The sequence below is a fragment of the Castor canadensis genome, chromosome 16, assembly GCF_047511655.1.
Source record: "Castor canadensis chromosome 16, mCasCan1.hap1v2, whole genome shotgun sequence".
Lineage (NCBI taxonomy): Eukaryota > Metazoa > Chordata > Mammalia > Rodentia > Castoridae > Castor > Castor canadensis.
This window is the reverse complement of record NC_133401.1, coordinates 30,157,072-30,173,715: the sequence shown is the minus strand read 5'-3', so window position 1 is coordinate 30,173,715 and position 16,644 is coordinate 30,157,072. Positions and strand designations below refer to the sequence as shown.

General features: G+C 44.7%; 1 long non-coding RNA gene across 5 annotated transcripts in view; it reads right to left on the bottom strand.

Annotated features, from left to right (window-relative positions):
- The window catches only part of LOC141418139 (uncharacterized), a 137,815-nt gene that overhangs the window by 24,180 nt on the left and 96,991 nt on the right, over positions 1-16,644 (bottom strand). For 3 of the 5 annotated variants that reach the window (XR_012442799.1, XR_012442798.1, XR_012442802.1), the window contains one exon: positions 3,455-4,209. The exons of 1 other annotated variant lie outside the window; for it this stretch is intronic. This is a non-coding gene — a long non-coding RNA (uncharacterized lncRNA). Of the gene's footprint in view, positions 1-3,454; positions 4,210-7,986; positions 9,579-16,644 lie in introns of those variants that run through there. One more of the 5 variants, XR_012442801.1, reaches the window with a different exon arrangement.

Here is a 16,644-nt window from a genome sequence, read left to right as displayed (position 1 = left end):
TAGTTTTGATGTTGGTCTCAGAGGTTTATGTGTTTTTCAAAGTCCATTTGTGTACCCCTAAAATGGGTGCATTTTATTGTGTATAAACTATACATCAATGAATGAATTTTAAAATCCATCCTTGGGCATGGTCAAAATTTTATTATTTGGGTTTCTGTGAACACCTAAAGAAATCACAAGTATTACAAATAGCCACTGATAAAGGTGTTTTCTGTTCTCTCTGGGCATTCACACATGGACAAAGACTGAAAATCTCTGTGTGCTAGGTAGCCAAAAACAGAGAGAAATTGTTAGGGAGGGTGGGTTATCCTGTGTGACATTTGTAATCATCATCTATTGGACTGCATATACAATGGTGGTCCCCAAAGATTATATGGCCTGAGACATGGCAGCCACCTCGGTTTAATTACATGATTGGTGTTTGCAGAATGATAAAATTGGCCAAATAGAACTTAATCAATGAATGACTATTTTATAATGTCAGAGAAGGAAGAGGTTTGGGGACAAGAAGGGCTGGAAGGTGGAAGGGATGGGGCTGCAGTGTCCTAGATGGGGTGGTTAAGGAAGACTCTGAGGCAGGGATATTTGATATGAGACCCAAGTGAAAGAGGAAATAAGTCATGGGAATATCTCCAGAGGAGCAAATGTCTTAGTGGGTGGGTGGGCAAGTGGTTGAGTGGGTGTTGGGTGGACGGGGTGAGTGAAGGGCTTTTGGGTGGATGGGAGTATGTGGATGTTGTGTGTTGGGTGGATAAGGGTGCGTGAGTAGGTGTTGGGTAGGAGGGTTGATGTGAGAGTGAATGGTGATGGATTGGTGGGCAGGTGGATGGATGGGTCATGAGTGGATGGGTGGCTGGTGGGTGATCATGCTGGACTAGTGTGGGGTGGATGGTGGTTGGGAGGGTGATAGACAGATGTATGAATGCATGCAAATACAGGCATGTATATTTCCACCTCCCAAAAGAGGAAATGTTCCAAGTCCAAGCAGAAATGAACTATGCGACCTTCCCTCCCCATGCAAAGGTGACTCCTTGGGACACTATTCATTCACGAGCATGTATTAAGTTCCTTCTGTATGCTGGACCATGATTATTCATTTATTCACAGAGAATCTCTACCCAAATGATGGAAAATTCCAGTCTCCAGGCTCTCTGGTCCCTCCTCAGACTCCAGCTCTCTCCTCTCCAGCTGCAGTTTCCATGACAACAGCCTTAGCCTGCACAGTTCCCCATACCAGGCTCTTAAAGGAGAAAAGCTGGATTATCTGATTTCCAGTAGAGGCTCCTGAGGGTGGGAGAATTCTCATCAACTCCCCAGGCTGCTGGCTGGACATCCAGGGTTCAAGTTCATCCTCTATGCTACTTAAAATGCAAAGGCATATTGCAGAATGGGGCATTGGCGGAATGACCACACTATCTCTGGGGACATTTTTTGGGTACCATAACACCAACAGCAAGCCCAATAGTATAAACATTATCTGTTCTCATGGAGCCAATCACCAAACACCAACTTGTGCCAGATGCTGTCCTAGGCATGTGCAAGAAAGAGGAAATACATGTACCATCTCAACACTCCTAGCCCTAAAGCAAATTTTATTTTCACTCCTCCTTAAGAAATCTCACCTGGGAGGACTGGGGGCATGGCTCAAGTGGTAAAGCACCTGCCTAGCAAGCATGAAGCCCTGAGTTCAAACTCCAGTACCACCAAAAAAAAAAAGAAGAAGAAGAAAAAGAAATCTTACCCACACCCAAAATCCACATCTGTCTTGAGATCCTCAAATCTCCAAATGCAGTGCAGCCTTCTCTCCTCAATTCCAGCACAGACATCCAACTTCAGACATGGACATGTTAAATTGGATGAAGTTAACACTTCAAACTTAACATCTGAGACTGTCAGAAAGTGAGCTCTAGTCTCCTTCCTTAACAGTTTAGATCCTTCATTCTTCTTTCTCCATGGTTACCACTTTGGTCTCCACCATAATTGTCTCAAGAGTCAGTGTGGTATGAAAAGAAAATGTTAGAATAACTATATTTGCTTTTATATCTCATCTTTTAATGTTTTTATTTTGTGAATATACCATAAAAAATGCAATGGTGGAATTTATATTTATAAATAGATATATAGTAAAGAGGAAATACAGGGGGAAATCTGGCCCCAACGTATTTCCTAGTAGGGTTTACAAATGACGGGTGTCTCCCTCGTCCCAATTCTCCCTTCATCAGTCCACTGGCCAGTCTTCCGTCTGTCCAGCTTCATTGTTTCTTTCCACAGGTTGGACACTTCTCCAGTGGTATGTAGCAGGTGTCGTCAATGCCTAGACCTCTGGGCCCTACTGTTTCCTGTTGAGTTCCAGCCACTGCCATCTTCTTGGGGACTATTTTTTGGGATCCATTGAAGGTCACTGTGTTCTCACCCACTCTCATGGTTGGCCAGGAATGTCGGGGACCTAACTCCCTTCAGAGTAACCATCCACGAATATGTGGGAGTTGTGTTTTAATTAACCCCAGAGACTCTCCTCTTGGGACAGATAATGCTATAGAATTTCTTTATGGAGTAAACTCCAACCATATTCGTCGCTGGTTTACCACACGGCCTTTATTAGCTGACTTTCCCACTGGTCTTTCCTTTTAAGGTCCTGGTACTCAAATCTTTGTTCCAAGATCTGTTTTAGGGAGAGCCAAACTGAGACAGATGTCCCTCAACATCAGTGACTCCCCCAGTTTTGTGTCTCATCCAGATACTTTTAACCATGAACCCTTGTCAGAAAAGGGCCCACTTTTTAACACAATTGTGTAAGGATAAAATTTGGGTGTAAACCTTACCTTTTCCTCCTCCAAACCCAATCACTCACCAACATAAATCCTCCATGGTGAGACCATGGCCCATCTTCCCACCTCTTCTTTCATTTGTTTGTCACAGTAGCTTTCTAAGTGTCCCTCCTCTCTTGTCACCTTTTATTCTCCTCTATTTCCATGCAGATGCTTCATGATCTTAAACAAAAGCTTGGCCATATTTGCTCCATGCAAAAAAAAAATCACAGGATGGACTCCCTTTGGTCACAAGATAAGAGGTACAAGTATTGTAACTTAGATGGGGATCTTAGTGTCCACCCGTCCACGGCAGAAAAAATGTAAACAAGGCAACTTCTGTGCCTCAAAGGACCTCCACAAATGACTTCTCAAAAGCAGCTGTGAAGGTAATCCATGTTGTAAGAAAGCCACAAACTAGAAAAATGCTGATTGCATAAATATGGAGACCTCAGTCCTACAACCCAAGGGACAGGAATTCTTCCAACAGCCTCATAAGCTTGTAAAAAGACTCTAAGCTCCCGGAAGGAGCTGGCACCTTGTCTACAGCCTCAGGAGGTGAGTTGGTAAGAGAGGTTTCAAGTCTCTCAATTCAGAGGATCTGTTATGCAGCAGTTGGTGACTGATACACAAATGCTGAATGAAGAAATTTCTTTAAAGAAAATAAGTGTATTCTCACTTCACAGTTAGTGTTACTGTTAAAGCAATCACTACTAAATAAGGAGCCCAAATCTGTATTTGACTCAAATTTCAATGACACAAAACCTGCTTTTACTTTTATTTAGTTATTTAGTTCATTTGTTTTTTTTGGAGGGGGGGTGTTTTGAGACAAAGTCTTCTATGTAGCCCAGACTTGTGATTCTCCCACCTGAGCCTCCCAAGTTCTGGGTTACAGATGCGTACCCCCACACCTTGCCTAAACCTGTGTCTAGAAGTCAGCATGCTGGGTTGGGGTGTGACTCAGAGACAGAGACTTTGCTTAACATGCACAGGGCCCTGGGTTCCATCTGCAACACCACAAAGAAGAAAGTAGTCAACACACTGAGAAGAGCAGTCGTGATTTTACTCCTTTTCCCAAAACTTTCACTCAAAGAAAATAACTGGAGAGCATCTGCCTTAAGTAAGAACAAGAGCAAGCCAAAGGGGCCAACAGAGAAAACCTGGTTTGTTGTCTGTGCATTGTTTCACTGAGTCTTCCTCGATGAGGGAGAGGTGACCATTTTCTTGGGGACAAACAGCCATATTTGTGTGCATTCATTTACTGCAGAGCAATAATACAAAGCAGGTTCAGAGACTGGAAAATTCCACCCTCCAAGGTCCTCTCTGGTCCCTTTCCAGGTCTTGCTGCAGTTGCCATGGTAACAGCCTAAGCCATCAGTGATGCAAACCCAGGTACATGTTCCTGAGTGGGAACAAAAAAACACCATTGACGTCAAACAGGAAAAATGGGGGGTGGAGAATACTCAGGGGTGCAGATATCACAGCAGTAGTTCACTTTTGTCTTTATTGAAGTATTTTTTTCATTATGGCAAAAGATACATCATTAAAATTTTAACATTTTTGCAGTGCTGGGGACAGAACCCAAGGCTGGGTAAAAGCTCCATTACTCAGTTACATCCCCAGTCCCAATTTTAGCCATTTTTAAGTACATAGTTCAGGGATATTTTTCATGGTGTTGTGCAACCGTCACCACCATCCACCTCTGACCCTGTTAAACAATAATCCCTCCTTCCCCTCACCAGGAACCACCATCTTGCTCCCTGCCTCTGTGAATCTGACTACCATAGGTACTTCGTGTAAGAGGAGCCGTTATGGTATTTGCCTTTATTACTACTTTTAATTTTTTTCTTTTTTATTTATTAGCATTTAATAGTTGTATAGGGAAGATACATTGTGACATTTACATAAGTGCTTACAATGTATCTTAATTAGATCCGCCCCCTACATCTTTCTCCTTTATCCCTCCGCCCCACCTTCCTAGAACAATTTCAACAGGGTTCATTGCTCTGTGTTCACACATAAATACAAATTACATCCACCATATACGCCCTCCTTCACCCTCTCCTATGCCTTTCCCTTTCCCATTGGTGCCCACATCAATGTGACCTAGATTTTTTTGACCCTACTCTGAATCACAACTGATACACATCAGTAGAAATCCTTCTTCTTCTTCTTCCTTGTCTTGGCAGTACTGGGGTTTGAACTCAGGGCCTCACACTTGCAAGGCAGGTGCTCTACCACTTGAGGCACACTCCTCAAATTACTCCCTTTTGGCTTCAGTAATTTTTCAGGTAGGGTATCACTTTTTGCCTGGGACTTCAGATTGTGATCCTCCTACTTATGGCCTCCTGAGAAGCAGGGATGACAGATGCAAGCCTCCATGCTAAGCTTATTGATTAAGATGAGGGTCTTGCTTCTTTCTGCATTTCCTTTATCTGCCTCCATGTCTTGACTCTTGCTTTTCTGATAACTGCCATTTCCTTTCTTCTCAGTTCCATGGTTGCTTTTCTCCCCTCACTCTTCACATTTCAGCTCAAGGATCACATCCTAGAAGACAGAGCTGGGGACCCAGGGGAGCAGCTTAAGGAGGTGTCCAAATATTGGTCAGTCATCAAGATAAATGGTAGAGTTGGGGATATGTTACTCAAAGGACACAAAATCTCAGTTACACTAGAAGAATGAAGTTCCAAAACTCCCTTCATTGTATAACACGTACAAGACTAACTACACTTAATTTTTGGAAAGATTAGTATTAAAAATAAAAATAAATGCAAAAAAAATGGGTAAACAAAATATCAAAAACTGAAAGTCCAGTATGAGGTGAGTCATGTGGAAGCCTGAGGCGAAGGGAAAATGTGAGCCCCCATAGAGGAATTTTCATTTCTTGCCAGAGTTTAGTTGAAAAATATATTGAAAAAAGGTATATTAAACTCATTATCTTATGTTCAAACATTTTAAAATTTTAAAACCCCAGAATTTAATATAATTTTAATTTCATGGTTTCAATGGAAGTAAATCCATCAACAATATTTTCAAAATCTATTTCTGGGAAAAAAAATGACCATTAGCAATGCATACCAGGGCCAGGATACAACTCAGAGGTAGAATGCTTGCTCAGCATGCACAGACCCTGGATTCGATTCCTGGCCCTGCAATAACTGATAATTAATAATGATAATAGTATAATAATAACTGCATACCCTCACAGAAAGAGATGCATTATCTTTTCTTTTGTCTCAGTCTCTTATATAGTTCAACAAAATGCTGCTAGGCCCCGTCTTTATTTTAAAATGTTAATATTTTGTTTTTCATGGGTGGCTTTTTTTTCATTAATGAGGTTTTTTTTTCAAGTATTAGATTAAAATATTACTTGATGACTGAGTGAGTTGTTCTGTCATTTTTTGTACTTCATGGAAGTATCTGGTGTCAGGTCTTTTGTAACAGTTTTTCCAAAGGAGGGAGCTCAGGTTTGGAATTAAGTGGCTGTGGTGTGTGACACTCTAAAGGCTGGACAGAAACGAGGTGGCTTCCCCTTCTGTCTGTGCCTGGGGGACTCATCACCCCAGGGTGTTTACCACACAGCACCGAGTGCAGTCCTGGCACAGAGCGAGTTTGATAAGTAAGTGTCCATGATTCTCTAATGATAAGAAATGGTGGTGATGGTGATGATGGTGCCTTAGCACCCACTGGCTCCATCCCAAATTTGAAACCACTGCTTCCTAAAATGCAAAGATTCTTTGTCTTAATCATTCCACCATCCAAAATATGTCCATCCTGCTTCCCTCCCAGACTAGTTCCCTAATTAAAGCCTCCTGCTCTGTCCACCACTCAACCCAGAGAAGTTCCTGAGTAAATGTTTGTTTTTCCTCTAAGTTTGTTTTTGTGTGACAATCTTTTTGAGCTGTCCTTCTCTCTTTCTCTCTCTCTCCCCCTCTCTCTCCCTCCCTCCTCCCCACCCAGGCCTCAGAGCTGCAGGAGTCACTGACCAGCCTGCTGCCATACCCTAGCAATGTCCAATATGCTACAGAAAGTTTGTCATAGAGAAAGCATTCAGTTAAAAAGGATGATACTGGGGCAGGTGCTGGGGCTCACACCTGTAATCCTAGCTACTGGGGAGGCAGAGAGCAGGAGGATTGCAGTTCAAGTCCAGCCCCAGCAAATAGTTTGAGAGACCCTATCTCAAAAAAACCCAACACAAGGGCTGGCAGAGTGGCTCAAGTGGAAGAGTGCTTGCCTAGCAATTTCAAATCCCAGACCTCCAAAAAAAAAAGGGGGGGGTACTACTGACAATTTCAATAACTAAACTACAAATCTTGCCATGTACAAGGCCCTTTGTGACCCGCCCTTCCCCCATCTTCTCTTCCAAGTCCCCTCAACCCACCTTTACCACATTATCAGTGTGCCATTGCCTGTCCCAGAAGACATCTGCCATTATTGACGGAGTAAAATCAAAAGCTGACGAATAGACAAAGAACAAATGATTTAAGTGAATAATACTTGCTCATGGTGCTTACAGATGACTGGGGTGTGTAGTAGATAGTGGTCCATTTTTTGAATGAAATTGTTTTACTTTTCATTGTACCTGTTTAAGGGTGCAGGGTGATAATTCGATGCATGTACACAGGGCTTAATGTTCAACTCAGGACAGTTTGCCATTCCATCTCCTTAAATAGTGACCAATTCTTTGTGTCTGGGACCTTGTCACTTAGGCTACAATTTGTGACTTTGGACAAACAGCCAAAGGTGGAACTTAATTGCAGGAAAAAACAACACTGAGCCCCTGCTGTTTAATCCCACAGGTCCCTGCCCCATCCTTCCTGCTCTTCAAGACTCAGGCCGCTGCCATGGAAACAGCTGCTATGGAAACCTCAGATGGCTTTGTTGGCTGCCATGAAAATGCAGCTCCTGGGCAGGAAGGGCTGTGCACCACACAGGTTCTGCAGGTGAATGTGTTCAAGTTTGGAAATGTGGACAACCGTGGAAAGAACAAGGCATATTTGTCCCCCATCTGTACCCTGCACCTTCATGGTGGACCATGCGTCCTCCATTCAAAGCAGACCCCTCAAGTAGCCTGTTGGTTTTTTTAAATTCATTTATTCATATGTGCATACATTGTTTGGGCTATTTCTCCCTGCAGCACCCCGCCCCCTCACTCTCCCCCACCCCTTCTCGCTTCTAGGAAGAACCTGTTCTGCCCTTTTCTCTGATTTTGTTGGGTTTTAAGGCATGGCAGTCACCTGGTCCTCCTGGCTAGGTGAGTCCTGGTGAGCAAAACTCAAAACCCCAATCAAGACACACTGAAAATGAGTAAAGGAAATAATTTCAGCTACTTGAAAAATAAATAAAAGTGGGAGATTTCTAAGCAAGACTATGGGGTGAGCTTGTGTCCTCCCTCCTGCCACACACACCCCAAGTTCAAAGTGGACCCTGAGCCTCCATGTTACGCTATGGGGACCTTTGGAGGGGAGTATTGAGTTTAGGTGGGGTTGTAAGGCCATGGAACCATGAAAGATTCCATGTCTTTATAAGAGGAGGAAGGGAGGGCTCCCCTGTTCTTTATAAATTCCCCAGTCTATGGGATTTTGTTATGGCACAGCTCTGTTTCCTCTTCACTTTGCCCCAGGGGCCTTGTTTTTCGCCACAGTGAGCCCCAGCCATGAGGACAGCCATCTGATGTTCTGTGTGTCCATCTTGTGAGCCACAGAACCTGATGGCTCACAACACTTCTTAAGTGTTCTTAAGAAATGCCAGTTAGTTTATGGGAAAGCACTTTCATCTTTTGACTGCAAACTCTGCATCCCTTATTTTAACTGGTCACCTCGTATGGAGCATGGTCATGCTCCATGCATGTGCCTACCTCGGGTTCATGGGGACGTCCGGGTCCGGTCCCTCACCAACTGCATGTGGTGGATATTTTCATCTTTCCTCGTGTACCATGGTGGAAAACATGGGCCCGTTTGATTTTAAGACCAGTTACCCGATCACAAATGAGGCGAGGCCTCTCTGTGTGTGTTGCTTGGATGAGGGGTTTTTGTTTGTGGACCCCGCTCAGGTACTTTGCACTGGTTTTATAATTAACAGGTCAAGCTGCTCTTACTGACCTGACACTGCGTTTACACATTAGTGAGGTTAGAGGTTCCTTTGACCTTCACGTTTCTAACAATGAACTTAACCTGTTGGACTTATTTGATCTTTTTGATTTTATTATTTTATTTTTATATTATTATATAATTGTACTGGGGGTTCATTGTGACATTTACAAAAGTTCTTACAACAATCATAGTTAAATTCACCCTTCCATCATTCTCCTTTATCCCCCTCTCCCTGTTCTTAGAATAATTTTAACAGTTCTCATTTTTCCATTTTCATACATGAGTGCATAATATTCTACCAAATTCACCCTCCTACACCCTTTTCTTAGATCCTCCTCAGTCCTTTCAGACCTCATGTCTTTTCTCTGTGTGGAAATATTTTTATCTTTTCCTTTTTCTTTTTTTCAGGAGCACTGGGGTTTAAGCTCAGGACTTCATATTTGCTAGGCAGGTGCTCTACCACTTGAGTCATGCCCCTAGCCCTCATTGCTCTGGTTAGTTTGGAGGCACAGCCTTGCTTTTTCCCTGGTGGGCCTGGACCATGATCCTGCTGTTTTAGGCTTCTCCTCGTCCCTGGGATGGTAGAATCATGGCCCCCGCACCCAGCCATTGGTTGAGATGGAGGTCTTGCTTTTCGCCCAGGCTGGCCTCCAGCTGCCGTTCTTCTGACCTCAGCCTCCTAGATAGCAAGGATTATAGACATGAGCCACAGTGCCCAGCTAAGTGTGCAAAGTTTTTTTTACAAATGTGGTAAAATACACAGAAGTTCTTTTGTGAGTTCTCTGGCTCACAGTAAATTAGCCCAAATAGTACAAGAGCTGATTAATCAGAGAAAGGGGACAAGGGTCACTACAAGTCTGTCAAACGGGGTCTTTCTGGACACTGGAGGCTGAGGTGTGAGTGTTGACACCTTTAGATGAAGAACGCCATGTCTGTGGAGCAGGACAGGACCGAGGTCTCTGGTTGTCACAAAGCCTGGCTGTCACTAGAGACACAGAGCCATGGGGCCGTGGAGATGAATGACTTCAGTCATTTCTGAGGTCTCTGCAGCCATCGCCGCCTCTGGGATCAAAGCTCTTTCCCAGCCGTGCAGGGTGAAGGAGGGCCCCCCACCCCAAAGAATCTCTATGGCTGCTATGCTGCAAGTAGAGGAGCAGGGTCATCCTGCAGCTATAGTTGGCAACACCAGGATTGGAGATGGCAGGATCTTAACTCCTGCAAACCCGTAACAGACAAATCACCTTCTTAGCCATTTTCAGTGGAGCATTCAATGGCGTTTGGTACACTTGGGTTCTTGTGTGACCATCACCACCCTCCATCTGCAGAAATGTTTCTGTCTTGGGAATCTTAAACTCTGCATCCAGCAAGCAATACCCTCCTTGCTTCCCCAACTCCTGGCACCCTCTGTCCTACTTTCTGTCACTATGAGTTTTTCTGCTCCAGGGATCTCCAAAAGGTAGAATCCTGTAGAATTTGTCGTTTTGTGACTGGCTTATCTAACTTAGCATCATGTCAGAATTTCCTTCCCTTTTAAAGGCTGAATAATATTCCACTGTGTGGATAAATCACATTTTTGGTTATTCATTCACCTGCTGATGGACTCTTGGGTTGCATCCCTATGAATAATATTGTTATCAACATGAACATACAAATATCTTTCATACCCTGTTTTCAAGTCTTTTGGGTATAAATCTAGAAGTAGAGTAGCTGGGTCATACAATAGTTCTACTTAGGGGCTGGAGGAGTTTTGAGACAGATTCTTGCTATACAGCCCAAGCTGGCCTTAAATTCATGATTCCCCTACCTCAGCCTCCTGAGTGCTGGGATTATAAGTGTGCACCACCACACCTGGCTGGTAACCCTATGTTAAATGATTAGAGGATAGTCCATGTTTTTCATAGAGGCTGAACTACTCCCAGCTGTGGTACACAGGGATCCAGTTTCCTCAACATCCTCACCAACACTTGTTTATTATTTATTTTATTCTAGTTTATTTTGGCAGTATTTAATCAGTGTAAAATGTATCTCACTGCTTCTCTGTGGTCAGAGTTGTACAAAATGTTTCTACAAGGTCAGACTAATGTATCTTTTCTTTGGAGCCCGTGACCTGTGCCTGAGTCTTTCCCTAAACCCTAAGGTCTTCACACCTGTGTCCTGAGCTGGGCGTGAGCAGGTTTCATCTCACCATGGACAAGTCTTTCCTCACAGTGGGGAAACTTCACCCCAGGCCTGGCCTTTTGCCTTAAGCACCAAGAAAGGCGACATTCAGCCCAAAGCAGATCCCAGGATTTTGCCTGATTTAATGGCCTGAGGGCCTGATCAACCCAGCTCCTTTCTCTCAGAAAGGGTGAAAGGTGACCAGTGTTCAGGACCCTGAATAGACTCAAGCTCCTCGCCTGCATTGTAGACACAACCTGCATCCAGTGCAAACGGCTTTCCTGTTCTCCTAATCTCTAACTTTGTAATGCTTTAGTCCTACACAGGGTGACTTGACTAGGGCCCTGAAAGCTCTTTTCCTAAATCTCTGTTGTGTTGAATTGAGGTAAAAATTAAGGAGAATAAGTACAAACAATGAAAGAAAGAATATACATGTAATAAATGAGATACAATAAATAAGACAGGTCTTTATGATTGGCAGTCTTACTTTCTGAGTGTCTGAAAATCATAGAGCAGCCCCTCTCCCTCTCACTTCTTCCTTCCCTGGAGTGTGTGTGTGTGTGTGTGTGTGTGTGTGTCTTTTTCTTCCTCACTTCCTTCTCTCTTTCCTTCCTTCCCATGCTCCCTTCTCTTTCTTTCTTTCCCTCTTTCCTTTCTTTCTTTCTTTCCTTCTTCTTTTTCTTCCTTCCTCCCTCCCTTCTTTCCTCCGTCCCTTTCCTCCTTCCTTCCCTTGCTCCCTTTTCTCCTCTCTCCTTCCTCCTTCCTGTCATTCTTTCTTTCCTTCCTTCCCCCGCTCCTTTTTTCTTTCTTCGTTTCCTTCCTTCCCTCCCTCTTTCTTTCTTCCTTCTTTCAGGACTAAGGACATGAGGCCAGCCTGCACCCATCCTCATCCTGGGACATCCTGATGTCCCTCCCAGGTTGAAATCCTGGGGCTCCAACTGCTTGAAATTCCTGAGGAGAATTTGAGGGTTGAACAAGAACCTGTAGGGAATTCCTCTGAGAAATTCCCACTGTCTTCTGTGTAGACAGCTGGGGAAGACAAAGCACAGTGCCCCAGGGGTCCAGAGAGAGAAGACACAGGTAGTGGAGGCTGGCCCAGGGCCACCTGCGGGGGACTAGGAGGACCTGGGTGGACAGGAGGCTGCCATGTGGGTGGAGGGAACCAGGGCTGGTGCCAGGTGTTTGTTTTGGGGTTTGGGGTGGGGGCTTCTTTCCCTGAGATGCAAACATTTAAATACACAGTGGCTCATGTCCTCTCTTCTTCTCCTTTCTACCTTAGTCCCCTTCTTATGTGATTTCAACAGAATTAAAGATTCTATATTCATTCTTGTATGTGAAGTACATCAACCATACTCACTTTCTAACTTCCTTTGGGTTATAATACATATATACATGGAAATGTCACAATGACACTCCCTGTAGAGCTACCTTACACAAACAAAAATGTCATTTTTTCTCAAACACAAAGGACAGGAAGGTAAATCAGGTCCTGTCTGGTGTTGGCATCAGTGGGAGGGGGAAGGATAAAAGGAAAAGGTGAAGGAGGGTGAATATGGTGGACTATCATGCACTCATGTATAAAAATGGAAAAATAAGATTAGTTGAAACTCTTCCAGGAATGGGGGCAAGGGAAGATAAAGGAGAATGATGGAGGGGGGAGTTCAACAAATTGCAAGAACTTTTGTAAATGTCACAACGTGCCCCCAGTGCAACAATAACATGATAATAAAAATAAATAAGTAATCAAAATAATAAATACACATATCCTTGGGCTACACACCCACCAGTTCAATCAATAGTTGCTCAAATAGATTTGAAGATTTGTCTGTACTGAGCACAGGTAGTTTTCCTTGTCATTGTCCCCTAAACAGTGTCCTGTGACAACTCTTTACACAGCATTGAGATCGTCCTGGGAGCCATCAGTCATCGGGCAATGATTGAGGTGGACAGGAGGGAGGACAGGAAGGTGGGTTGTATGCAATCACTGTGTCATTTTATAGATGGGGTCCTCAGTGGATCCCAAGGGAGCATGAATCCTGAATGCTGATTTTGGGGGAAGAATCCTCAATGAAGGCTTGAAAAAAAAGGCCCCCAACCTTCTTCTGGGAAGAAAGAACAGCATTTCCAATATTTTACAGAACAAATGGCCATCCCCTGACCTGATCTGGCTCTGTGCCTCATGACTTGGAGTGGAAGAGAAGGGTATAGCTCCAGCTGTTCTCAAACTTGTGATCTCAAATGTAAGTAAGGGTTTCCCGGAGGTCTGTGAGCCATCTAACAAACCAGTTGCACCCAGGAGGGGTGGGAGTCCAGGTTATCATCAGTCAGTCAGTTCATCAGGAGCGCTGGTGACAACTGACTTCTGTGGGATGGCAGGGGTGGGGGCGGGGGGAGGAGGAATCAGTCCTTAAGTGTGGGGTCTGTGTGTGTCCAAGGAGTGTAGGACTGGAATGAACTGTGGGGAAAGGGCCCCACAGTGGGTGTCAGAAGTGCTGGTGGCTTGTGAGAGCAGGAAGTAGTAAACACAGTGCTTCAAAGTATCGTGAGGTAGTGGTTAATCCCTGGAGGAAGCAGGGGAGGGAGAAGAAATTCAGAGTGAATTTCATGGGCTCTTTAAGATGAAAGATCAGGGCTGACAGCCCCAAAAGGAGATGGAGAACTGAGATCTTAAGAAATCAGCCAGCCATCTATGTGATGGTCTGAGGGAAGCTGGCTCAAGCAGGGGCCTCCAAAAGTGCCAGGGTCCTGGGGCAGGTACAGGTGTGAGTGACAATAGGGCAGAATGAAGGGCAGGGAGAGGGATGAAGCAGCCATGAGGAGAGGTTGAGGGAGACTGGAAGCAAGTGGCAGAGGCTCCTTGGTGGGACAAATCAGAAGGTGCTGGGAACTTGTGGAATCTGAGCAGGGTGGGGGAGCTGTCACATTATATGGTTTATATCAGGTTTTAAGGGGTCACCTGGCTGCAGTGTGGCAGTTTTAGGGGAGGTATGGTGGATTACAACCAAGCATGTCTAACTCCAGGGTCTGTGTATTTAATCACAATGCCAAACAGGTTCCTGTCTTTTTTTTTTTTCTATTTTTTTTATTACCATATTATTGTTGTACTGGGGGTATATTGTGACGTTTTCAAAAGTTCTTATAATGCATCATAGTTGAATTCACCCCCTCCATCATTTTCCTTTATCCCCCTCCTCCCATTCCTGGAATAAGGAATAGTTTCAACAGGTCTCATTTTTCCATTTTCATACATGAGTGCACAATATTCCACCATACTCATCTCCTACACTTTTTCCTTATATTCTCCCCCCTCCCACTCATACCAACTCCCCAAGCAGGACCTGTTCTGCCCTCCTGTTCTACATTTTCAAAAAATACATTTTGTTTGTTCAAGATGGCTCTACAGGGAGTTTCCTTGTGACATTTCCATGTATATATGTGTTAAAACCCTAACCAGTTCATCCCCTCTATTTTTCTCCTTTCCTTGTGTGGACTGTGCTGTAACAGTTACTGCCCTCATTCTACCACCTCTGAGACCTTCCTAAGGCACAATCTGCCCTCAGTGTCTCCCCCTCTTCCCTCTCTGTGATGGTCATCCTTATGCATGTCCCCATCACACCATGTCCTTGATCACTCCTGGGTGTCTAGCACCAGCTCAGAGAGAGGCACTGAGCAAGTGCAGCCAGCCATCTGCACTCTCAGACTCTCATTCCCCCTGCCCCACCCCAGAAATGTCAAGGGCTAAGTGCAGGTGGCAGGTAAGACAGCCTGGGGCCGAGACTGCCTGCCCTTCCCAAGGTTGGTCCCTGGTGTAGACAGCATTGTCAGGTACCTGGTGGGTCTGGATCAATAAGTTGAATGAATTCAGGAATGCAAAAACGCTAGACAAACACCCTAAACTCCCGCAGGTGACCAGTTTTCCTCAGCAGTGACTCCATCTCAGGGTGCACACGGATGTGCGCAGGGTCTCACCTTGTGATGGGTGAGGAAGCGGGTGCTGATGAGAGCCCCCCAAGTCCTATCCCTCACACACCTGCCCAAGCCAGCTCAGTTTCCTTGTGGGTTTTGTCCCTTGTTTTCCCTCCAGAGCTGTCACCTGGTGTGCAGGGCTGAGTCAGGCTCAGGCTGTTGCCATGGAAAACCACAGGGAAGCATTAGAGAGAGGGGAGGAGCTAGGGAAGGAGGGGAACCTGAGACGTGGCTGGAAACTTTCAGCTCTGATGTTAGCCCTATGCAGGGATCAAAACACCTGGGGAGGCACAGCAGGAATTTCCTGGAAGATAAAGTGAACTGAGCACCTTCCCCAACATGTCTGGCCCTGTCTGAGCAGAGAGACCCTGATGCACCCCACTGTGCTGCCCATAGGGACACACACCTCGCTCACAGTCCTGTCAACTGAAAGCAGCAAGCAGAGAGAGGAGAGATTTTAGATATATACACTTGCATATGAAAATGGAGTTGCCATCTGATCCCAGCCCTACAGCTCTGAGCATGTACTCAAAAGAAGTAAATGCAGACTCAGATGGGTATTTACACCATCGTGTCTGAATAGCTAGAACAAGGAAGAAACCTCAAAGTCCATCAGTGGATGGCAGGGTAAGCATGTGTTGGATCCACAGGGCAGAATATTATTCAGCCTTGATAAGAAGGAAAATTCTCACATATGCGACAACATGGATGAGCTTTCTGACATTAACAGAGCAATATAAACCATGCACAGAAGGACAAACACTGTTCAGATCCCACTTATGTGAGGTAGCTAGAGTAGGGATTCCTGGAAGAATTAGGGTGGTGGGTGTCCTGAGCTGTGGGCCATGGGGAATGGGGAATCCCTGTTTAATGGGTATGCAGTTTGGCTGAGGAAGATGAAAACATTGTGGAGACAGGTAGTGACTAGGCTGTGCATAACAAACACGTTCAAAACCACTGAGCTGTGTGCTCAAAATTGGTAAGGTGAATTTTATGTTATCTCTCTATCTATCTATCTTTCTATGTATCTAAGCATACATCAGCTTCTGTTACGGCTTTGTTTCCTCAGCATTCATCACAACATATTCATTCAATACATGTCACAGTGTCACACTGCCTCCAAAACACAGTCTCCTGGTCCCACAAGGAGCCGAGGCCTCTGCACCTCGAGGCTGGGTGTGGCACACCGGCTGCTGTCCTTCAGCTCCTGGGCCTCGGCCTATGGATTTCCCTCCTGGCCTCTGCCTGGCAAGGCCATGTGCACTCTGTGACTGTCACAGGGAGGAAGGGTCCCAGAAGTGGACAAGCTGGGTCAAGGTGTCAACTTTGAGGCTCATCACCCAGAAAACTTGCCAGGAAAGCTATGGCCACCACACAGTCACCTCCAGCCTGTGGAGACTCCCCTGCTATCACCATTCATCTCTGCCCATCCATCTCACCCAGGGAAAAATTATCAATTTGGTTCTCAAGTCCATTTTTGTAGTAAAAGAAAAATTGAACATCATTTATCATTTTCAACTTTCTAACATTTCAGTTTTATATTTTCATGGCTTTTCTGTTCAGACCTGCTGGACCTTTAATGTATTTTGAAACGTTTACCCCCATGTTTCTTTCTTTCTTTT